Source organism: Triticum aestivum, chromosome 7D, assembly GCF_018294505.1.
Source record: "Triticum aestivum cultivar Chinese Spring chromosome 7D, IWGSC CS RefSeq v2.1, whole genome shotgun sequence".
Lineage (NCBI taxonomy): Eukaryota > Viridiplantae > Streptophyta > Magnoliopsida > Poales > Poaceae > Triticum > Triticum aestivum.
The window spans coordinates 392,507,121-392,516,387 of NC_057814.1; the positions used below are offsets into that span (position 1 = coordinate 392,507,121).

At 47.5% G+C, this 9,267-nt stretch overlaps 1 pseudogene; it reads left to right on the forward strand.

Annotated features, from left to right (window-relative positions):
- The first annotated feature begins 330 nt into the window (after positions 1-330).
- LOC123169520 (7-deoxyloganetin glucosyltransferase-like) lies at positions 331-6,669 on the forward strand (annotated as a pseudogene).
- The last annotated feature ends 2,598 nt before the right edge of the window (positions 6,670-9,267 follow it).

Sequence of the window (9,267 nt, forward strand, 5' to 3'; positions counted from 1 at the left end):
AGAAGTAGCCAATTTCACCATCGACAAAAGAAAAGGAAGACTTTTTTTTGCGAAAGAGAACAAAAGGAAGACTACTAACGTTTTTTTTTTTAACGTCAGAAGACTACTAACGTTAACCACCTACTTACGAGCTAGTTAGACCTCGATCCGATCGAGTCTACACACATAAAGTCCGATCTAAGTAGGGCATCTACAGCTAAGCTGGTTATTAATTAACTCCGCAGCTTGTGCTAGTGGAGTACTTACAGAGCAAACCAGTTAGCATACATACATTGGCACAGCTCCATACACGCGTGGTACGCGCGCGCACACGGCCGGACGAACGAACTAATGGCGAGGCCGCACGCCGTCGTTGTGCCGTTCCCGGGCTCCGGTAACATCAACCCGGCACTGCAGCTGGCCAAGCTGCTGCACCGCCACGGCGTCTACATCACCTTTGTCAACACCGAGCACAACCACCGCGTCATGGAGACGGCGGAGGGCGCCGCTGCCGTGCGTGGCAGCGAGGGGTTCCAGCTCGAGACGATCCCGGACGGGCTTGTGGAGGCTGACCGGGACGCCGGGGACTACGACCTCGGCCTGTCTGCCGCCACGAGCCACAGGTGCGCGGGGCCGCTGAGGGAGCTCATCCTGCGTGTCAATGGCAGGGCGGGCGTGCCACCGGTGACGTGCGTGGTGCCAACGGCGCTGATGAGCTTCGCGCTGGACGTGGCGCGGAGCTGGGTGTGCCGAGCATGGTGCTCTGGGGTGGTAGCGCCGCATCGCTGATGGGCCACATGCGGCTCCGGGAGCTAAAGGAAAGAGGCTATGTGCCACTCAAAGGTAATACCAGAACCAAATTATTAACCATGTTAGTATATTTCACAAAAACGCGTTGTCGTTAATCGAATCATATGCTATACTCAATCACTAGAACGTGTATAGTTTTCTTACTCCTGCCGTATCTAGAATGTATTATAAAAGTTTATAGAGGGGAATCTTCAAAAATAAAGAGCTCTATGAAGATCGTCCTCCATTAAGCATTTTCGGCCAAACTCCTCACTATTGAGTCGCCACAACTCGGTCGTCAAATCTATGATCAAAACAGGTGCTAGTGGGGAACCTCCAAATTTCTTATGAAAGTCCCGCAGTCCAAAGAATACTTCAAAATGGCTTCTACATGAGGATGGCCATAGCTAAGCTATTTTTAAAAAAAAAGGATGTACCTCCACCTCTACATTTGGACGATGCATGCAGCCATTTTATTAATTATTTGCAAAGCCCTTACAAGATAATATATCAGTAAGCCTGAAGTCATCATCTTGACAACACATGTCACTATTTCTATCCCCGTGATTAAGGGCTGCCGAATGTCTGAGTCTAATACCAAACAGACATCGCACCAATACCTAACATTTAATGCCGGATGCCCCATTCAAGCCATAATGTCTCGACTGGGTTACACACCGGTCCGGCGCACTTTTAGTGGGCACCACATGCGCACGCTGCAAGGGCCGTCACCTCCTTCATCCATCGATCCATCCTCACATCAGATACTGAGGATCGACCTCGCCAGGCCTCTCTGCCATTGACGCCACCGCGACGCCAGACAACATCGTCCTCCTGCACGAGTCCATCGCCACACATCAGACGACGAGTCTCCACTGCGCCACACTGCCGAGATCCGTCGCCATCTATGTGTAGGATGAAGCGTCGCTCCACCACCTACCGACGCCCAACCACCAAGCCGTCCACATGTTCGTCCAGCCGATAAATGTCCCCAAAGATGATGTCCCCATGGGGGTGACGACGACGACGTCGCCATCATCCGATCCAGGACGCCCCTCAATGCGAAGGAGGGCTACGACGCCCACGTCCGTCGCCGTCAATAATAGCCTCTTCCAGATCTGAGATTTCCCCCGAAAACAGTGGAGTGAGGCACATCCCCATCATCGCCTCCAAGAGGAAAACGACCCCCACGGAGGCCGCCAACGATGGTGGCATCCTCACCCACTTCAGTAGCTAGGCCACCATCTCCTCCTCCACTTGATCCGCCGCCGGGAAGCCACCGCGAGGCAATACCCACCGACCAGATCCCTTTGGACCGACGATGAAGACAACCAAAGGTAGAGGAGGTCACATAGCTGCGTGACCGGCGCCATGGCCACACATACGCCTCCAAGCCGCAACGGAGGGACGCCCCGCCGCCGCCATCATCCCCCCGCACGGGCTTCGGTCAGCCGGGATCCGGCGACGGCGGGAGGGAAGGCAGAGGGAGGTGGAGAGAAAGACAGAGATCTGGATCGGGAGGGGAGGCGGAGGGATCTGGATCGGGAGGGGAAGCGATGGAGGGGAGGCGGAGGCGGAGAGAAAGAGAGGGAGATATGAAGAGAAATTAATCTGTCATATGATTTATCTAAATTATTATCTTATAGGCATTTTGCATGCTTTTATCAATGTTATTTTGTTATTTTTTAAATTGACATTTTACGAACCAGTGAACCAACAACCCGTGGTTAAGTGTCTATCCTTATAGGGGTGCGCAAAAAAAATACTAACATTTTGTCGTTCTGATCAATGCACACTGGAAGGGTCGTTCTGACTCATCAAGACCTTGAAGGTCCCATTAAAATATAATCAATCATCTCGCTCAAGGGGCATATGCATGTGTAAGAGAGATTCTCTCACAAGCTATAAAAGTCACACACAAAAAAACTATAAAAGTCAAAGTATGGCAAGATCAGCTTAATTAAGCGCTTAACTTGCTGTTGTGTTTTGATCTAGCGTATACTTTACCGGTAACTACATATGGGCCCCGAGATCCGCTGATCTCTTTATCCAGTACTACGTCCCGAATGGTACTCCCTCCGGAGATTTATCAGGACCCCTTTTATTTCTGACTAACTTTTGACCTAAAAATTTAACTAATAAAATGTAAACTGTATGTCATAAAAATTATATTATCAGAAATCCCTTTCAAATACAAATCCAGCAGTATAATTTTTTATAGCATATACTTTATATTTTAGTAGTCTATAGACAGTCAAAGTCTAGCCCAAAATACAAACGGGCACAATAAATCCGGACGGAGCAGTACTCCCTCCGGTTCTTTTCAGTCTACATATAAATTTTATTCGAAGTCAAGGTATCTCTACCAAACTTAAAAGAAAAAAGTATCATCACTCACAATACCAAATTAACATTGCTAGATTCATTATGAAATGTAATTTCATGGTTTATATATTTGGTATTGTAGGTGCTGATACTTTTTTAAAAAATTGGTCAAACATTACAAAGTTTGGCTTGACCAAAATCTAATCCGCAGAGTAAAAAGGATGGAGGGAGTACTCCCTTCTTTCCAAAATATAAGGCGCGCGTTTACTTTTCTGGTATTCATCGCATAACTTTGACTATGATCTTTTACTTATTGCATGCCTACAAAATTATTATAAAGACGTATGAGATAAAATTGTTTTGCAAGACAAATATAATGATACTATTAATACATGTTTAATCCATGTATTTTGGTATACATTAGTGGTTGAAATAGTGCATCAAAGACCTTGAAAAGTCCAACACAACTTATATTTTGAAAAGAACTATTTTAGTGCTAGATACGTACATTTGAGCGACAAGTAATTTTGGACGGACTGAGTACTTCTTAGTGAAAATATAAAGAGTACATCCAAAAGTTTTCAAATAAAATCTAAACAGGTATAGTGTGTTGAAAATAAAATATAAATTTCTAAATTTCTATGAAGACAAACTACCAAAGCGATCTGGACACCACCAAAAAAGAGAACGACATTAGCCAAGTTGCTTTTCATTCCCCTCTTGCAAGGCGACTGGGGAAATTCTTCCTCCCCTCGATATCCGTCGGCGAGCCTATGAATTCGCCTCCCCTCCGCTTCCCACTCCGGTGACGGGAAGGAATTCTAGTACCTCAACGCTGGCTAGTAGATAGCTAGGTAGGGTTTTAGTGTCGCACGGGCGGCACATCGAAAAATGATGGCGCTTCTTCCTCAAGTCAGTCTTCCGAGCACCAATTCGCCTGAAGTTCGCCCGTCGGGACGGGTTAGACGGAGCTCCGGTATAGATTTCTACCAGCTCCTCGGGGCAACGAGGTTAGGGTTTTCCACGATGCATATGCAACTATGAGATTTGGTGTCAGATCTTCAGATTGATTCAATTATTCAACGACGAGAACTGTGGTTCCGGGGCGCTGGTCATGAGAAGCACGTAGAGGAAGACTTCTCGGCTGTCACCAACAAGGCCAGGCCGGCTCCGATATGGAAGCAGCGACAGCGACACATCAACGACTCATTCTGGCGGCGGCAATGGTCATTCAGTAGTCTATCCTTTTTACTATGCATATAACATTTGTCTGAAGTCAAACTTCGTAAAGTTTGACTAACTTTCTAGAAAAAAAGTACCAACATTCGGAATACGAAAAAAAATATTATTGAATGTGTTATGAATTTAATTTTCATATAATGTAACTTTAGTATTGTAGATGTTGATGAAATTTTCAAATAAATATGGCCAAATATCATGAAATTTGACTTCAGAGAAATCTTATAAACAGAGTAAGAAGGACTAGAAAGGATCTGAACCAACCATAATCTTAGGGATCTCGGTTGAATATTCAGATTGTGTTCTAATGTATATACTTAACTTCAAACAATTACCTTCCCGTTTCGGCCCGACGTCACCTGACCGGCGCTCTTTCTTATTGTCGTCGCCGCCGGCAAGTGCCTTGGCCGCGGCAAGGCTCACACACAAAGCGGGGTTGACAGTTCCCGGATATGTGGTGAGGTGTCGAGATGGCGCGATGGATCCCTTCAAAGTGGCGGGGCCATTGCGTTGGATCCAGGTCGCGACTTGACCTGGCTGAACCAAAAGCAACCGCATGCATGGTTCCCTTCTTCTCTCTTCTTAACTAGACAAATTATGATTAATTCGTGAATAGTGTTGGATGTTTCCCATTCTGCATCATGTGCGCGGATCACGTCTGGACATAAAAACGGACATTTACGATGTTATTTATGGGTTAGGCGGTAGAGTTACGCCTCACAGCTAATTACTTAGCATTATTTGAAACTAATATAAGCACTTTGTTGTATACCGGAACCAAGTAACCACAGTTTTTTTTTCAAAATACGAACTAGAAAATGTTGTAGTATTCATGAACCATGGTGTTTTGCGTTGCAGTTAGCTAGTTACTACAACTCTTAAAACCATGGTTTCTGAGAACTGTGATTCTTACAATTCTTTGGCTTCAAACATCGCCTGAATTTATAAAAAATTCGAGCAGCTTAATTAGCAACAGTCAAGCCGTTCTCCTAGTCTTGATTTATCCATTTCATGATCATTACATACGTTTGCACACGAGACCTGCTACACGAACGGACACCTGAGTAGGACGCTCATCGACTGGATCCCGGGCATGCCGCCGATCAGCCTCGGAGACATCTCCAGTTTCGTCCGCACCACCGACCCGGACGACTTCGGCCTCCATTTCAACATCGTGGAGGCCAACGGCTGCACCAAGGCCGGCGCGCTCATCATCAACACCTTCGACGCCCTAGAAGCCGACGTCCTCGCCGCCCTCCGCGCCGAGTACCCGCGCATCTACACCGTCGGTCCCCTAGGCTCCCTCCTCAACCACCAGCTAAGGGGCGACGACGATGCCTCCGCCAGCGGCCTGAGCCTGTGGAAGCAGGACACCGAGTGCCTCGCGTGGCTGGACACGCAGCAGCCGGGCTCCGTCGTGTACGCCAACTTCGGCAGCCTTACGGTCCTCTCCACCGACCAGGTCGCCGAGTTCGCGTGGGGCCTCGTGGCCAGCGGCCACCCGTTCCTCTGGTCCATCAGGGACAACCTCGTCCCCGGCGCCGGCGCTGGCGTAGCTCTCTGCCGGCGGAGTTCATCGCCGCGACGGCAGGGCGGTGCTGCCTGACCACCTGGTGCCCGCAGGATCGGGTTCTTGGGCACCCGGCCCGTGGGGTGCTTCCTGACGCACAACGGGTGGAACTCCACCCGCGAGAGCGTGGCGGCCGGCGTGCCGATGGTGTGCTGGCCGGGGTTCGCGGACCAGTACACCAACTGCAAGTACGCCTGCGATGTGTGGGGCGTGGGCCTCCGGGTTGACGAGGAGGTGAGGAGGGAGCAGGTGGCCAGCCACATCAGGCATGCGATGAAGGCAGAGGAGATGAGGGGGAGCGCGGCTGAGTGGAAGGCCAAGGCGGAGGAGGCCGTGGCGCCCGGCGGGTTGTCGTGCGAGAACCTGCAGAGCATGGTCAGAGCGCTCGGCTGTGTCAAAGCTGCTGAAGTCCGAGGAGTTTAACTGACCGACCAGTATCGGGGTCACCCGGCCCTCAGGCAAAGTGTTCTCCGACTGCAATTGCATCAGTGATGCCAATAAAGTGCCTGTAAGGCTTAAGCCACTGCTCGTTATTTATTTTCGTACTCTATAATTCGAATATCCAACACAGCCGTTCGATCGCACCGTGATGCAGGAGTATATACTTTTGGATCGTTTGATTGATGCGAATAAATGGATTTTGGGCACAAGCTTAGCTTGGTACAATTAATTCACGAATGTGATAAGGCCCGAACGTCACGTACAAGCACATGACAAAATAGCATTTTTGATGATAAGTTTAGTGAAACGAGGATGACAACTTTAGTTCGTAGACATGACAATTTTATGCTTCAGTTTATTTTTTAACAGAAAATTACCGTGTGTGTCAACTAAATTGTTATCCTTGCATCACCAGAATTGCCATTGAAAATGTTCGATTTATCATGTGTTCGTACCTGATGTCACGTACTTATCATTTCCATTAATTTAGACAATGGTGAAGGACGAAAAAGATTTAAAGCACGACAGACTCTGAAACATAAAAAGTAAATTATATACACTACAATGCATAATTTTTTTTAAAGAGTGAAATTCTGTTTTTACGCTCTATTTTAACATTTTTGGCACAGACTACCCCATTTAATAGTTTCCTTTGAATTACCCCACCTAGCGTGAATCGTGTCATTTTTAGTTTTTACACTCATTTAGTAAAAGGTTTGTCAGTTTTTATCCTATTTGGTGCTCTATCACCTGGATCTCGACCGTTAGGTACACGTGGCATGTCATGCCGCAATTTGGTGTACGTATGCACCTCATTCACATCACCAAACTGCTGGGGCAAGCGGCTCGCTAAGATGGCGCAAAACAAAAACAAAATCTATCATGTGAACATGGAACATGTTGTAGATCTATATCACAATTCACGGGATCAGCTTTTTACCACTAGATGCGCAGTCATGACAATGGACATAGAGTTGGTGATGCGCGTTCCTATCTCCTCCCCGCGGACCCCTCGAACAGTTCCTTGTGGTTCCCTCGAACTTAGCAAAGATAATCCCATTGTTAGAGTCTGGGAAGAAATGGAGCAATCTCGGGGCCTCTGGATCTGGACCGTTGGATTAGGTGTCCAAAAGAATTGTGACCGTCGGATCTTCAGCTGAAACGATCCTGGCCGTCGGGTCGCTATCAACACTGCTACAATGAATAGTAGACTGCACTTATACACTCTCTCTGCCTTCACATATCACATTGACACGCGGGGCCCAGGCGGTGTGGGCCACGCCCGTCAGCGGCTCCGGATCACAGATCTTCTGGTGATTGTGTTTCTGTTGGAGAGGTTGTGCCACCGCCTGTGAATTTGGCGGCCCGCCAAGGGCAGTATTGGCATTCTCTCGGCGTAAAGATGAGGGGGTGCTCGATTGGGTCACAATCCTAGCTATCATTCACGCGGCCCTCGACGGGCCGTCAACTGCACTCTCTTCTCCCCTTCCCTTGCGTCGCCACTCTCCTTCCTCCTTCCCCTCGCGCCACCACCGCTCCATCTTCCTAAGCTCCCCCTTCCCCACCCCATCACCTCTGTCGATGGATCCCGGCGAGGAGGAGCAGCCAAGTTCTCCACCTTCATGTCTCTGCCGGTGTATCCCTCCAATCTGCACCATGACCGCCAGATCCCACGTCTCTACCTTCTCATCTCGTGTTGTTCGCAGCCTTCGTCCCCGCTCCCCTGCCTGGCAGCGCTCCCTACAGCCGCCGTCGCGGCATCTTCTACTCCCCGGCAGTCGACCTCAGGCCGCCACTCCATCCCCCGTCGACCCTCCTCTCGAGCCGTTGCGGTGGCCTATGTGTTTTAGCGGTTCCATCACACCGGGCTGCCGCAGTCCCTGACCTGGGGTTTGGTGGGCGAGCTCACTACCATCCGACTCGGTGGTCTTCTTCCTCGCTTGCTTCTTGGGCGCCCTATTCTGTACGAGCACCTGCCAGTGGTGGACAAGGATATCCAGCATGAACCACGCACCAGGAGGAGCTCAACTTCTGCTGCCTCTGCACGCCCCAGGTATAGCAGATCTACCTTTTTTTAATCTGTTCCAATAGAGTAGGTTGAACACCCACAGCTCATTCTGGGTTCTTAAATTGTGTTTTCCTCTCTAATGTGCTCTCTTTATGCTTCAATTGATTCAACTTGGATTTTTTTTCTATTGATTTGCAGGTTATACTAACTGAACTTCAGTTATCAAGAGTGTCACATATCTAGAAGCTGAGTGGGGAGAGAAGCTGATGCAAAAAGAAAAAGTATATGCTTCCTATTACTTATTGGAAAAATAATATCGTTGTTATTTCATTAGGCTTATTGCTTCTCCTTTTGCTTCTAGTAATGTCATTTTTGCTTCTCACTTTGTAATAGTTATACTGCTAGTTAGTTTATGTTGTGCGACTTTAGTATTTTGCCAGGTCAATCATATGTTTTTATCTTACTGCCGGGTCAAGAACACAAAGAATGTCAATCTGTTATGATTTATTTCCACTGTTATTTGTTTTCTTACAAAAAGTGTTGTTTCTGAAGGGGAAAATGCATTGTTGCTTTTTTTGTGCAGGCCACAAGGTGGGGGTAGTTTCTAAGATATATAATGTTGTCAAAGATTTCAATCAAAGGCTTATGTTGTGTACCAAAAGAATCCTAGAAAATAGATAGAAGGTGGGGTCCCATTGGAAATATGTTGAGCCTTTCAATTATGATCTTATATTTTGCATGAACATTTGATGCCTCAAGTGAAAAGTGTCGTAGAAAGCTTGGTGTTTTCTGATTTTATTTTTCCTAATTTTAAAGGTGACATGGATTCCTACTTAGGATTAGATGTGTTAGCCAAGACTCCAAGATATAAACATATCAGGTGCTCAAAGATACATATATGTGTTCACATTTAGAA